The sequence below is a fragment of the Bos indicus genome, chromosome 6, assembly GCF_029378745.1.
Source record: "Bos indicus isolate NIAB-ARS_2022 breed Sahiwal x Tharparkar chromosome 6, NIAB-ARS_B.indTharparkar_mat_pri_1.0, whole genome shotgun sequence".
Taxonomy (NCBI): domain Eukaryota; kingdom Metazoa; phylum Chordata; class Mammalia; order Artiodactyla; family Bovidae; genus Bos; species Bos indicus.
The window spans coordinates 45,046,772-45,062,851 of NC_091765.1; the positions used below are offsets into that span (position 1 = coordinate 45,046,772).

Here is a 16,080-nt window from a genome sequence, read left to right on the forward strand (position 1 = left end):
GAACTAAAAGGAGGAAACCTTTCTGATGATTTGCTGTGTTCCCAAATTCATTATAGAGAGGATGCAAAAATCTGTCACCTGGCAACCTCAAAAACCGAGTTGCATTTGTGTGACAAAAGACAAAAGCCTATGCCTTTCAGGTTGGTTCTGGGTTTGGAGATGTTTGGGACTCGAGGTGTTACAGGAGGGGAGACCAGTGATAAATGATTCTGAAGTCTGTGCTTTCTCTTTGCATGCAGCACAACTCCCCGGAGCATAAGGTAATGTTCCAGAAAGATAAAAAAAAATGTCTGAGATGGCTGCCACCTGTCCCAGTGCAGTATGTACACCCTCAGTGACATTTATTTTGCCTGTTACATGTGCACAGATATGTAAAACCAGCTCAGGAAAACCAGCTCTTTATCTTTCTCTGGGAAACTCCATGTAAGCTTTGGAAGTTTAAAAAAAAAGGCAGGGAGGGATCCGCTTTCTCATGAGCTTATTTTTAGCTCCTCTCTCCTTTGCAGAATGGCTAACGCCAACTCAAACTATTTCTGAAAAGAGTTGCTGGGGACAAAGTGGAGCCGTGGGTAGGCTTCCTCGAGCTGGGTCTCTGAAGCAGGTGAGATGCAAGATAAAGCAATCGCTTTGCAGCCACCTTTGACGTAAGTGCTGGAGATTTCTTCAATTAGCTTAATCCTTTCCTCCTGACACGCGCTTTATAGAAAAGCAAATGGCATCATTATCCTCCCCCGGCCTCTCTAATCCCTGTCTGCGCGCCGCCGACAGATGCCTTTCTGCCTGCCTGAGCTGCCTGCATCTCAGAGCCCTGTGTCACGATGAGGCGGGCTGTGTGTGACAGATTGCTAAATCTGGCCTCCTCCAGGCAGGGGACTCAGCGCTCAAGTGGCACCGGCTGCTCCAGCCTTCCCTGGGGCTGAGGCAGGCCCAGAAAGTTCTGGAGGGCTACGTTGTGACTTAGGAAATCCCTTGCAGAGAAGGCCAGCTCTCCGCTGCTGGCAGAACCCATCATCCAGAGCTGGTCTTGTTTAGGATTTAAATCTGGGGCCCCGCCCAGGAGAAGCCTAGGGAAGTGTCTTGCTCCAGATGCCATGGCAAGTATCAGCCATCTTTTGATAACCAAGGAGTATGGCCTGGCCCTGTCCTCCTTCTAAACACAACTGGGACCTGTCTGTGTATGCCCATTTGTTCATCTATTTGCCTGTTATTTTCACCCCTCACACACTTCCATTTCTGTTTTTTTTTTCTTCCGAGGCCACTGCTTTGGATGTGAAAACTGCTCTTAGTTAAACTTCAGCCCTGTCTCCAATCACCTGTGTAACTTTTGAGCCTGTTTCTGAGCCTCTGTTTCCTTATCAGTCAATTGGAGTCAATTGCTTTCTTTTTTCCTTTTGAGAGATGTTTAGTGAGGAGTCAGGAAAATAATGAAAGCACTGCACCTCGTGTACAGGGGGTACTAAATAAATGTGATTTATTAATGAAACAATAACACATTTACATTACCGTCACTACTGCTAGTGTATATTTCTCTAGTGATTTAGTTCGTTAAAAAATGTCAAGGGAATTTCATATAACATTGCTTCAACTGCTAGAAAGTAGGTATTATATCCCTCAATTTTTTTTCAGATGACATGTGATATACTCGAGATCACTGAGGACAGAGGTTGGCAAACTATGGTCAGTGGACCAGAGCAGCTCATTGTCTGCTTTTGTAAATAAAGTTTCACTGGGACTTGACCATGTCCTCAGTTATACGTGGTCTGTGGCTGCTTTTCTGTCACAAAGGCAGGGTTGAGAGGTTCAGGCTTGCAAAGCCTCAACGATTTCCTCTCTGTCCTTTTACCAAAAAATTTGGCTGCCCTCTGACAGGTTCTAAGTGGTGGAACCAGGACTGAAATGATATACATGTCTACCAAAGCTTAAACCCAGGGCTATCCTGGGAACATGTTCTCTAAATGGAAAGAAAAAAGATGGCAGCACGTGGAAAAAACCTGCAGATGTGTTTTGTGTGTGTTTTTAATTAACCTAAACCATTTCTTTGCATTCCTTAGGCAGGTTTCACCATGTACACAGCAGTGTCCTAGACCGACAGCTTAAGGAAGTTCCGAATTTAGACCCCAGGGCAATCCCTTGAATTAGAGCCCACCCAGCAAGCTCATGGCAGAGACAGCATGGGGTCTGGAGCTTCTGATTCTGGAGGAACTTCTAACAAGGTCTTGTTCTCACTGTTACCTCCGTGTGAACATTTCCTGCTACTTATTATATGCTCTTTAACCCCTAATTTCTCTTTTCCCTATCCCAGCCCCAGCCTGCACTGTGTAGCACTCTCAGAGGCTGGCAGTATAGACAGGGCTGTTGAGGGGTTCTGTGCTCTGATCCCACAGGCAGGAAATCCAGCTCCTCCACCCCTTACTCCCCAGCACATATTTCCCAAGAGCCTGCTCTGTGCTAAGCCCAGTCCTGGGTGCTGGGGAGACACCAGTGCATGGTGAGCCCTGGTGCCAGCCCTCAAGGAGCAGAGCGGAGGAAGGGGATCAGAAAGTGAAGAAACAATGCTAGAATAGGGTAAATTATCTGGGGAGGGTAGGCTTCCCTGGGGGGAAGCCAGGAGAAGCGGCAAGAGATGAAGTGTGGAAAGAAAAGGGCCTCACATCAGACTCTGAGGAGTTTGGATGACTTCCTGGGGGCAGGGAGGAGCCCTTGAGGGTTCAAAGCAAGGGGTGCCCTCAGGCCAGCCCTTCCTACCTGCAGGGCCACCACCTGTGCCCCATTGTTCTCACCCTAGTCTCTGCCCAACTCCGCTCCATCTGCAGATCACTGCCTCAGGCCTGGTGACGTGCCTCTCTGAGGAAGTGAGCTCCAAAGGGTGGCTATGGGTCAGCCAGGAAAAGACGGTGAGGAAGGAGGTGAAGGTGAGAGGAGACGGGCAGGGAACAGCATGCCAAACAGAAGGGCTGCCAGGAGGAAGACACAGCGATGTCTGCCCGTGTTCTCCTGGCAGGAGTGACAGAAGAGGGTGGCAAGTAGCAAAGTGAGGCTGGTGCCCCGGCTGTATAGGGCATTAGTGTACAACTCTGTGCGTGTATGTGTTATGTGCGTGCACGTGTATGCACACATACATGGGGGGAAGGGCAGATAGGAAATCCCTCTCCAAGTCAAGGGGCTTTCAACCTCCATACTCACCCCCTCTTTCCTGTGTGAGGATGTAAATGTAGAGAAAATAATTCAATCTGGATGAGTTGAAGATAAAAATAATAGTGACACACATGCGTGTGCCCAAAGCAAACGGAGAAAGAACTGCAAACTTCTTTTCATCCCACAGAGTGAAAATAATTTGGTCTCTGACCCGATGGGGCATCTGAAATGCAGGCAAAAGCAACATAACTTAGATGCCAATCATGCTGTTTTTAATGAGTTCTTCAGACATTTACATTCGAGGCTGAGATAGCCCCAGAGGACTCCTGTGTCAGTTATCTATAGTTGGAACATTGTGGATACTCTCTTTGCACAAAACAGGGCCCACTTCCAAAGAGATATTATGTTTTCCCCATCAATAAAGCCTGATTTTTATGGGCATTTAAAATCACACTAGCAAGACCCGCTGGTAGGTGTTGAACAGGCTCCAGGATGGGAGCCTGCCAGTGTTCATCATCTTCATGAGCTCAAATGCCCTAAAATGTTGCCCTTGAGGATCTTCCCAGAAAGACCAGCCTTGCCAATTCTTCAATACACTTGAAATAAGAAAGATTCTTCTGAAGAGTGCAAAGCATTTTGGAAAGAGTGGTACCCTTCCCTCAGGGTGCTGTCTGAGCCTCCTTCATTTTAGTCTGCTCATTCAATGGCAACTTCTACTTCATCTCCTTGCTGTCAATCCTCTTGATTTCCCTTTTACCATTGCAGAAGGAAATGGCAACCCACTCCAGTATTCTTGCCTGGAGAATCCTACCATTAACACCATTTTTAATATGGGTATGGTACAAGGCCTAAAATTAAGATTTCATATTATAGGCTGCCTTGGCATTGATAAAATCAGGAGATCCTCAAATGGCCTAACCCCAAGGTTCTGCAGTCCATGGGGGTGCAAAGAATCGGACATGACTGAACGACTGAACAACAACAGCCAAGGTTCCCACTCTGCTCCTGGAGACCAGGTCTCTTAGCCCTGTTAAACAGCCCAGGTGTAGTTCTTGCTTTTCTCTCAGTTCCTGGCTGGCCCAAAGATTTATTCAAGCAAGCTTACTGTATCCTTCCTCTGGAACCAGGGGCACTTCACCCTTTGATACTACAAAGCCTGCTGCCCACAGCCCCTGGCGGTTCAGTCTGTTCCCTAGTGCAACTCCCTCATGCCCCTGCCTGGTGCAGCTGTTTTTGGTTGGAATTGTTGCACATTCTGAATTACTGGGATGTAACTAGAAAGCTTTTCTTTTCAAATTTAATTAATTTATTTGTCTATGCTGGATCTTTGTTACTACACTCGGGCTTTCTATGGTTGCTGAGAGTGGGATCTACTCTCTACTTGCAGCGGCTTCTCTTGCTGCGGAGCACAGGCTTTAGGCATGCAGGCTTCAGTAGTTGTGGTGCGTGGACTTAGTTGCTCCATGATGTGTGGGAACTTCCCAGACCAGGGATTGAACCCATGTCCCCTGCATTGACAGGTAGATTCTTAACCACTGGACTAGGGAAGTCCCTAGAAAGCTTTTCTATTGTCCATCTGCTCAGTGCTCCTTGACACTGAGGGGATTCATCTAGATTGTTTTATGGAGATCATCCTTAAAATTCCTTAGAAAATATTTTTATGTAAAAAATAATATAGCTCCACTATTAAAAAAATAGAAAATTCATACAAATATTCAGATGAAATTAAAAATTAAAATTCATCCACAACTTTATGCATCTAGAGTGGTCACTAACTCTGTACATTTAATTCTCTGTACATTTAAAAATATAGTTTATATCTTATATATATATGTTATTTTTGTCCTCATTTTAAAGTTAGTATTATATCATAAACATTTACATAGGCTATTAATGATTTCTGTAAACATTTTTAATGGCTGCATAATAATCTGCATATGTTTCCTAATGATTCTCTGAAAACTATTTTGGTTATCTATTATTATATAATTTACCATATAATTATTATAAGTAATACTGGGATAGCAAATGAACACATCTGATGCCCAGCTTCGTAGATCTGGGTCTCTTATAAAAAATAATGTTATCTTTTATCATGTGATATCACTTATATGTGAAATCTAAAAATAAGGTAAAAATGAACTTATTTACAAAACAGAAATAGAGTCACAGATGTAGGAAACAAACATAGTTACCATGGGGTCAGAGAGAGAGGGAAAACTGAAAGTTTGGGACTTACGTATACACACTACTATATAAAATAGTTAACTAATAAGGACCTAACATAGAGCACAAGGAACTCTACTCCATACGCTGTAATGGAATATATGGGAAAAGAATCTAAAAAAGAGAGGATGTACGTTTGTGTGTAACTGATTCACTTTGCTGTATACCTGAAACTAACACAACATTGCACATCAGCTATGAAAGTCAGAGTGTTAGTCACTCAGCTGTCTCCGACTCTTTGCGACCCCGTGGACTGTAGCCCGCCAGGCTCCTCTGTCCCTGGAATTCTCCAGGCAAGAATACTGGAGAGGGTTGCCATTCCCTTTTGCAGGGGTATAAGCCAATAGAAAATTTTTTAAAAGGAAAAATAAAAAGATAATAGTTTCCTTGATGAGTTTCACAATGAAAGGTCATGGTTACCTCATGTGGATAAGGAAACTACTACAAGTATTACAGCATAGGGTTTGGTAAGCTGTATCCTCTAGGCCCAGTCCAGCCAGCTTGTTTTTGTAAATAAAGCCTTATTGGTCACAGCCATGCTCTTTGCAACCATTTTGTCTATGGCTGCTTTCATGCCGCAAGGGCAAAGTTGAGTCATTTAGACTTGCAAAACCTAAAATATTTACTACTGACTTTGCATAAAAAGTTGGCTAATTCCTGATACTAGAATATCAGGGACCTCAGGCTTTCTCACTGAAAACCCTACAGCCCTAAACCATGCATTTTAAAATGTCTTCCTTTAAATTGTGATATTGAAAACAAATATAGAGGAAGTTAGCTTATAATAATAAAACAGCCAAAATCCAATAAACCTCCAAATGGAGGCTTCATGGGTGTACCCAATTTCACTCCTTCCATCCGCCTATCTTCTGTTTTAGAATTTTAGCCAGGCCCAGGAAAAGACTGATAGAACAGAAACTCAGACAGAATAAGATAGGAACAGTAACTTTATCATAACAAATACGCCACCAAAAATTAGTGGAGAAGAAAAGTATTGCTCTACACATGGTGTTGGCATATGGTGTGAGGTAGGAATCTGATTCATATTATATACAAAAATGAACTTCAGATTAATACCTAACTGTGAAAGGTTCTGGTGGCTCAGACTGTAAAGAATCTGGCCTACTCTGGTGTACTCTTATGTGAGCACGCATGAGGATCTTGCTCTCAGCCCTGATAGTGGTAATGGATACCAGAGGCAACTCTTAAATGTGAAAGTATGTACAAATGGATATACTCTATTGTATATATGCAACTGTAAGGTGCAATGTCTGACATTGTTGTTGTTCAGTTGCTAAGTCGTGTACAACTCTTTGCCACCCCATAAACTGCAGCATGCCAGGCTTCCCTGTCCTCACCACATATAGCAATCCAGATACCACCCTTGACTCTTACTATTGAGTGAGTAGATAAGCAAGAAATTTTGACACAATACTCTCTAGTAAGTTCAAAATACAAACACACAGAAAATAGCACTATGTATTTTTAAACTTTTTATTCTGTACTGGAGTATAGCCAATTAACAATGTTTTGATAGTCTCGGGTGAACAGCAGAAGGACTCAGCCATACATAGACATGTTTCCATTCTCCCCCAAACTCCCGTTCCATCCAGGCTGCCACATAACATTGAGGAGACTTCCCTGTGCTATACAGGAGGTCCTTGTTGTCCATCCCAAATTCCCTAACTATCCTTTCCCCCATCCTTCCCCCTGGCAACCATAACTTCATTCTCTTAAGTCTGTGAGTCTGTTTCTGTTTTGTAAGTTAAGTTTGTTTGTATCATGTCTTTTTAGATTCCACACATAAGGGATGTCATAAGATGTTTCTGCTTCTTTGACTTACCTCTGTGTATTTTATAAGGTACCTGCATCTTGAGAATGAACATACAAACAGACAGTGGACAGACCATGTATAAAAATAGAACTCTAACGCACCACCTGCAGCAACCTGTCCAGGAAACCAATAGTTAACTCAATAACTAGCCTAGGAAGCCAGCCTGCTGTAAGTCTTTCTTGTAGGAAGTCAGACTGTTAATCAACTGTTGCTGCTGCTGCTTCACTTCAGTCGTGTCCGACTGTGTGCGACCCCATAGACGTCAGCCCACCAGGCTTCCCGTCCCTGGGATTCTTCAGGCAAGAACACTGGAGTGGGTTGCCATTTCCTTCTCCAATGCATGAAAGTGAAAAGTGAAAGTGAAGTCGCTCAGTCGTGACCGACTCTAGCGACCCCATGGACTGCAGCCTACCAGGCTCCTCCGTCCATGGGATTTTCTAGGCAAAAGTACTGGAGTGGGTTGACCCCAAATGGCCAGGACTAGGAGCTTTCCAGGTGGTGCAGTGGTAAAAATCTGCCTGCCAATGAAGTAAGTGCTGGAGATGTGGATTTGATCCCTGGGTTGGGAATATCCTCTGGAGGAGGAAATGGCAACCCGTTTCAGTGTTCTTGCCTGGATAATTCCATGGACAGAGGAGCCTGGCCAGCTACAGTCCATACGGTCGCGAAGAGTCAGACACAACTGAGTGACTGAGCTTGTATGTACAAGCCAGGACTTGATTAATAACTCACAGTTTGTCTAATGTTTGCCCCCACTTCCATCTTCGAAAACCAATTAGAGAATGTTAAATAGGAACCACTAACCAATCACATAGGCTATCTCTCTTGTAGTTAGCTAGCCTCCAACTTAACATGTCAACAGCTTCTCCAATCAGGGCATTCTGGAAGCCTTCTCTTTTTTCCTACTATAAAGCTTTCCCACTCCTCTGGCTGCCTCTGAGTCCCTGCCAGGATGCTAGTGACAGTGGATGACTTTGCTATAGCAAACTCAGAGTAAATTGCCTCTGCTTATTCTCATTTAGTTGGTCTTCATTTATTTCCATGATCTGCAGGGATCTGCTGGGCACATTTATTTGTGTGGTACCTCTTTGTAGGGTGGGGATGAATTGGAGGGGAAACCAGGGCCTTGCGGCCCATGTAGACTCTGTGCCACAAATTGAGGAAGTGATTAACTGAACTATTGGAGGTCCACGAAAAATAATTTAAAAATTTTTTAATTAGTTAATTTTCATTTCTTTCTGCATTGTGCCTTTCTTTTCTGCTTCTGCTCCTTTCCAGATTTCCCTCTGCTTGAGGTTGGGGGCTAATATCTAGATCATTCTTTAACCAAGAGGAGCTGGTTGAAAGGAATAAAAGAAAGCCATAAAAAGAAGCTGCCCTCATCTGCCTTCTGGGGACCAGTGTAGCGGAGGTTCAGATGATCCATTAAGGTCCCCACCAAATCTGAACTTCTCTAGGAAACTCTCCAGGATGGCACAGACAGAGGGAGTCCTGAATCTAGATTTTCTGCCTACAGCTGGGTTTTATCTCTGTTAGAGTATAGTTTAAAGCTGGTGACCTCCTTCTTATACTCAGTGCTGGAGATGAAAGGAGAAAATAGCCACAATGATTTCATCTCACTCTTTTTCATCGAAAATTACTTTTCAGAACTATTAAATCTTCTGTGAAGGTTATAACAGAGGACTCAGGTTCAGTTTCACCCATTTATTAAGATATAGGCTATCAAGCCCCAGTAGAAAAAATAAACAAACAACTAGCAGTTGACGTGAATTTATGCACAGTTTGTTGAATCAATCAATCTGTAAACATTATGCAAATGTGTGTAAACCCAAACCTAGCCCAGACTTTACGTATGCATTGTTATGTAAACGATCAATCTTGTTAATGCAAATATTAATATAAACCTGACATTAAACACTAGTTTACACAGCCTTGCTAGTTGAAGGCAGCTTAATTTACATTGAAATGTAAATAGCAGTAGTGCTCTGTTTGGGGCTTTGGAAAACAGGCTGACTAAAGCTCATTGGGTGGTGTGTCCCCACCAGAGTCCCCAGATCCACTCCCGGAACCCCTTCATTCACTGTATCTCGTGAGGAATTGGGGGAGGGTTTGGGCAACAGCTCGTCTGTGCCTTCTGGAGTCCTTGTTGTTGACGCCTTGCAGGAAACCACCGTTAGGACCAGAGGGCCGTAGTCTCTGAACCAACAGTTCAGGGAGAGTCATTCACAAAACTTTCCACTCCCACTTTAGTTGAGAGTTTGCAGGTGAGCTGTTATATCAGTAGGACTTGCCATTAGGTGGTTTGTGGGCAGCTTGGTGAGGGCAGCACTCAGTTCACTCTGTCCCACCCTCTCCTTCTTCTTATCCTCCTAATCTGTTTTAAATGTTACCTCTTTGGACAGGCCTTCCTTGCCCATCTATTCTCAGCAGGGGCCCTCCTCCAGCGTTCTCTAGCACAGCACCTGTACCTCACAGTCATAATGCTTTCCTCAATTTGTGAGGATGTGTTTATTTACTTATGTGTTTACTGTTGTGCATCTTCCCCACCTATGAACTTCCTGGGATCAGAGTGACATCTGTTTTGTTCATCCTTTCAAACTCAGTGCCAGGCACATTAGATATGCATAGACAAATTTTGTTAGGGACTTCCCTGGTACTCCAGTGGCTAAGGCTCCACACTCCTAATGCAGGGGGCCCAGGTTTGATCCCTGGTCAGTTAAGTAGATCCCACATACTGCAACTAAGAGTTCACATGCTGCAACTAAGACTCAGTGCAGTCAAGTAAATATTATGATTATTTAAGCTGTGTCGTGTGGTATGCAGGGTCTTAGTTCTCCAACCTGGGATCAAACCTGTGGCCTCTGCATTGGGAGCACAAAGTCTTAACCACTGGACTACCAGGGAAGTCCCTAAATGTTAGAATAAGATAAAATTAACTAAAAACTGATGTTAAAAAAAAAAAGATTTTGTTGGACGGATGAATGGATGGATGGAAAGGTAGATGAATGGACACATACTTGGGAACCTTGCTGCTTAGCACAAAGTTCTGTCTTTCCATAAGCAGTCTTGAGAAATTGCCCAGTTCTGTCTTTTCTTTCAGAGAAGGCGATGGCACCCCACTCCAGTACTCTTGCCTAGAAAATCCCATGGATGGAGAAGCCTGGTGGGCTGCAGTCCATGGGGTCACTAAGAGTCGGACACGACTGAGCGACTTCACTTTCACTTTTCACTTTCATGCATTGGAGAAGGAAATGGCAACCCACTCCAGTGTTCTTGCCTGCAGAATCCCAGGGACAGGGGAGCCTGGTGGGCTGCCATCTATGGGGTCGCACAGAGTCGGACACGACTGAAGTGACTTAGCAGCAGCAGCAGTCTTTTCTTTAGGACTTGGGTTCTGCTCTGAATATATTGATAATCTTCCAGGTCTCACTTGTCCCAGGCTTTCTGCTAGAATTGAGTTCTATTCTCTGAGCTCTTGCCATAGCATGATAATAACAACAGTAGAAGGAAAAGAAGCTGTCATCCATTCAGCACTTAGTAGGTCCAGTTATTTTACTAGGAGCTTTACATGCACACATCGTCTCACCCAAATTTTGATGTTCAGAAGTTGATTTTCCAGAAGATTCAAGAACTTGATTTTTCAAAAGATCAAGCCTTTAACAAGAAGTCCAGGGTAAAAGGGCTTGGATACGGAGAGAGTGCAATGCACAGTTCAGAGTCCAGATTTGAAGTCAGTGAAATGTGAGTTCTAATCCTGACTATACTGGCTCTGGATCTTAGAAAAGATCTTTACACTGAGCCTCCATTTCCTGAGCAGTAGATCAGGGAAGTACATATTTGTTTTCCAGGATTGTTGTGACAATTTAATGAGATTGAGAGTATAGCATAAGAATTTAGTCAATATTAGTGTTTATTTACAGCTCTTACACAAAAGTTCAGATTTAGAGGCCAGGGGCTGGCTTTATTCTCTTCAGTCTTTTTGTCTTCTTTGTCCTCTTTGTCCTCTTCAAATCCGTGACTGCTTTCGGCTCTCTTGGATCACGCTGTGCTCCTTGTAGTAGAGCATTTATATGAGATGAACCTTTAGGTGCATCCACTGGGATCAGCCGCCCCAGGGTGAGACTGAGGACCCAGGACGCTGCAGGTGAAAGAAAGAGGCACTACACATGACTAGAACCCTTATGCACACAGATCAGTCCTAACCCCAAGAGCCCCCCAAAAAGGGAGTAGAACTAGACCTCGAAAGTTAGAGCTAGTTGGTCACAGCTTCCAGCTGAAGAACATCTATTACTGGCATATCTATTTATGTCTCACTGCCCTGAAAAGCAGGGCCTGTGTCTTACTCATCTTTGTAATTCAGCAGCCAACACAGTGCTGGAACTTGGCGAGCACCCAATCAGTTTGTTGAATGAATATTCCCTTTCCAACCTCTCCTACCTAGATTTGTTGGAGTTCTATTTGGGGGTGTTTATTGGTAGGGGGTACTTTGAAGTTTTTACTTTGTTCTTTATTTGGGTGGGAATTGAAGTGCATTGGGAAGAAGACCACACAAATATTCTCCTGCACTAAGTCTCTAGGTGATGGCTGCCTGAGAATCACCTGTTTACATGGAGGCTCAATTTTGACCAAATGAAACTCAACTCCCATGACTCAACTTCCAATTATTAGTAGCAGCTTCATTTGGAGCAGAGAGTGGGTAGCCAGTTCCTTCTTCAGGGGATCTTCCAGACCCAGGAATCCAACCCAGGTGGATTCTTTACTGTTTAAGCTACCAGGGAGACCCAAAATCTTCCAGCAAGAACACAAATACCAGCAGAATGAGACAATTTCTGTTGCTTGAAGCTGAAGCAAGAAAAACTGAAATGGAGTGAAAAGGTGGAGCTGAACTATTATTCTTATACATTATGAATAATAACACTTTTTATTTGAACAAGGCTTTGAAACTGATCAAATGCCTGGATTATCTCATTCATTGCTCACCACCCTTTGAGGGGTATTATTCATCAATTTGCAGACAATGAAATTGCTCAGAGACAGTCCACAATAGCAACTGGACCCTCCAGTGATCAGCTATCAGAATCCTTTCATGAAAAGTCTTGGTTCCTTGATGTCTCCCTGGGAATATCTCAAAGTTAGTATAGGGCTTCATGGCAGTCAGCTAGATGGCTCTTAGCTGAGCGGTTGTCATTGTTCTGACCATTATAGGCTCACGAACTCTGTTTTGAAGAAAGGAGACATTCACCAAGATGGGATTCTCCCAAAAGAGTTCTTTAGAAAGAGTGCCGGAACCTTCGCTTTCCACTTTGACAGTCCCCAGAGACAAACTGAAAGGACCTCGCTTAATGTCTCATCCGAAGGGTATTTGCCGTGCTGGCTTCATCATTCAAAACAGGAAAGGCCTTTGTCATGGTCAAATGCCTTTAATGTGTTTTGAATGCTACATAAATTCAAACTTGATGGCTCATTTATTTGTTGGATTGAAGTTTTATACAATAAACTAAGCCTTGGTATTTACTAATAACTTGTGCACTGCCCTTTGTTTGCTTAGAACAGCCGGAAGGCAAAGAAGTTGACCGAGTCCCTACTAGCCAATATGGTGTTCAGGTCCTGGCATTTCCTGGGAGAGTTTATGGATTGGTGGGAGGGATGATAAAAAGGTTGTTTGCGGAGGCTGGGGAGACAAGAAGGGGGATAGGAGAAGGGGAAAGATGCAGGTGGGTGTTTTATTTCAGACTTTTAAAATTCCTGACAGAGCTCCACCCCAGCCACTTCAAAGCTGAATTCAGTGAGCTGGGAACTGGGAACTTTGAGTGACAGGCTAGGGTTGGCTAGCGACTTGTGGCATGACCTTGAGAAATCCGTCGCCCCCTGCTGTGTCTCACCATCTCACTCTGAAAAAAAAGCAAGAAAACTTGTACTAAATTCTATTCATCGTTCAAGGGGAGCTTCCTTAAGGTAAGCTTTCTCCTTTTAGGAGATCTTTGCTCTTAATCTTGACCTTATCCATAAAAGCTTCTCACGTTCTCTAATTCCAACAGGTACTATTGTCCCATGTGTTATGGGCAAGAACACAGGCTTAAATGAGCTGAATGAGAGTACCAAATCCTCTCCTTGTCTAAACCTGAACAAGTCAGGGAATATTTTTGAGCTTCCAGTTTCTGTAATGAATGAAAATAACAGTATGTATCCACTATATTGTGAGAACTAAACCATAGGACACATTAAGTCCTCAGCTCAGTGCCCAGCATTTAGGAAATATTCCTTATGTGTATATGTGTGTATGTGTGTGTGTTAGTCACTCAGTCACATCCGACTTTTTGCAACCCCATAGACTGTAGCCTGCCAGGCTCCTCTGTCGATGGGATTCTCCAGGTAAGTACACTGGAGTGGGTTGCCATTCCCTTCTCTAGGGGATCTTCCTGACTCAGGGATCGAACCCAGGTTTCCCACAGGCAGATACTTTACCATCTGAGCCACCAGGGAAGCCCCATTCCTTATATATACATGAGCAATATTAACTATAGCCTCTTGTTTTGGGGTCCGGAATAGAGCATAAGCTCCCAAAGGGAAGGAAGCAGGTGGGTACCAATCTTTCAGAACATCCAGTGTGTGGAGATGAACTTATTGTCTGTGATAACAGACATTTACAGAGACAGATAATGTGACTGTCTCACAGAGGAATCGCTGAGAACAGAAGCATCTTTGAGTTCATTTGAAGGGTAAGAATGAGTGTGGGAATGACATTAGTGGGCAAATTCTAGAAGTCTTGACATTTCCATGGCTGAGGAAATATCTTCCTGTTTACGCTGGAAGACAAGATTTGCCTTCAGTAGCTCACATGAAGGATACAAGTTTGAGTAAGCTCCGGGAGTTGGTGATGGACAGGGGAGCCTGGTGTCCATGGGATTGCAAAGAGTCAGACACGACTGAACAACTGAACTGAACTGAACTTCACCCTATTTCCAGACAACTCCATTTTCCCCCAGGCATCACCTGTAGAGTCCAAAGGCTTGTTAGCTGAGGCAGATTCTGAACCCAACAAGGTACACGAGGCAATGCTCTACTGGCCTAGAGCCTCAGCAAGCCTTCATTGGTGTCTCTCTGACTCCTGGATGCTGGCACCTGGCTGCCTGTGTCCTGACCTAAGGCTCTCTTGCCTCCCAACACTTGCTGTCTGCTGTAGCTGACCTGGCAAGCCTTTCCCCTGCTTCTGTGCTGGAGGAGTCTTACTTTTGTTCTAGTTTGTGTTAACAAATAAATTGGGTCCCACTGATCACCACTTACACAATCAATACTCACAAATGTCTGTAGGAAGAAAAGTTGCCTTTAATAAGAATGCTGGCTATCTGGGGAGATGCTGGACTCAGTGTTCCCCAAGAACCACCTCCAAAGATTCTGCTTGGCCAAGAAAGTTTTAAAGGGAAACAAAAAAGGAACCTCAGTTAATCATTGAGATAGGAGGTCAGAGTCGTCACCATCCCCCAGTGTGTGCAAGCGGGGGTGTGGGCTTATCAACTTCTCTGATCTTTCTCTGGATGTTATCTTGCTCACATAGTTCAGTCACACACTTTGTTGAGTTTACTTAAGGGGAAGCTGAGGAAGAGCTCTGGTCATCTGTTAGTTATTTATTTTTCATTTCTATTTCTTTGATCTATGAAAAGAACCAACAAGCCAAGCAACGTACTATGTGATTAAAAGATTTGAAAGGTATGCTTGGGCGGGAGATTAGTAGAGCCTGGGGGTGCTTGATTTAGAAGTGAGTTACAGTAGAGCTTTGCTAAAGTGACAGGAAAGGGGCTTCCTGCTAAGGGCGGTTTCCTGTAAACAGCTGCTTACATTTGCACATCTTCCCCAAGCCATTGAGATGAATTCAGATTGGTCTAAGTGAATCATGGCACTCCCATTCCCTAAATGTGGCTGATGAGAACAGAGCTTCTGAGTAAGGTTTCTTGACTCTAAAAAAAAGACAAAATGGATACCAAGAAGAGCTGGTCCCCTTTATTATTAGGATTCTCCACAGAACCAGATATATATACAGAGAAAAGGCCCTAATACTGGACGAGATTGAAAGCAAAAGGAGAAGAGGGTGGCAGAGGATAAGATGGTTAGATATCATCACCGACTCAATGGACATGAATTTGAGCAAACTCCAGGAGATAGTAGAGGACAGAGGAGCCTGGCATGCTGCAGTCAATGGGGTTGCAAAGCGTCAGACATGACTTAATCACTGAAAAACAACAACAACAAAGAAATGTGTAGAGAGTGAGAGAGAGAGAGAGATTTATCATGAGGACTTGGCTTATGCAATTATGGGGGCTAGTAAGTTCCAAAAGTGACATGGTGAGTCAGTAAGCTGGAGACCTGGGAGAATGTATGGTTTAGTTCTGGTCTGAGTCTGGAGGCTGAGAACCAGAGGCAATGGTGTAGATCTAGTCTGAAAGCCAGTGGCCCAAGATTCCAGAAGAACTCATGTTTCAGTTTGAGTCCAAAGGCAGGAAAAAAGTCAATGTCCCAGTGTGAAGGCAGTCAGGTAGAAGAATTCTCTCTTACCTGGGGAGAAGTTTGCTCCTTCTGTTCTATTCAAGGCTCCAACTAATTGGATGAGGCTCACCCACATTGGGCTTCCCAGGTGGCGTAGTGGTAATGAACACATTTGCCAATGCAGGAGATGTGGATCTCATCTCTGATCTGGGAAGATCTCCTGGAGGAGGGCGTGGGAACCCACTCCAGTTCTCTAGCCTGGAGAATCCCATGGACAGAGAAGCCTGGTGTGGTCACAAAGGTACCATGCACGCAGGTACCCACATTAGGGAGGCAATCTGCCTTACTCTCATTTAATCTCATCCTAAAATGCCTTCTCAGAAACACCCAGAATGATGCTTGAC

General features: G+C 44.0%; 1 protein-coding gene across 5 annotated transcripts in view; it reads left to right on the forward strand.

Moving 5' to 3' along the window:
* Positions 1 to 504: 504 nt before the first annotated feature.
* SOD3 (superoxide dismutase 3) overlaps positions 505 to 16,080 on the forward strand; it is a 70,012-nt gene continuing 54,436 nt past the window's right edge. For 2 of the 5 annotated variants that reach the window (XM_019962526.2, XM_019962525.2), the window contains exon 1: positions 506 to 644. The gene's annotated coding sequence lies outside the window, so the exon portion shown is untranslated. Of the gene's footprint in view, positions 645 to 16,080 lie in introns of all 5 variants that reach the window. The other 3 variants (XM_019962528.2, XM_019962527.2, XM_070791238.1) reach the window with 3 other exon arrangements.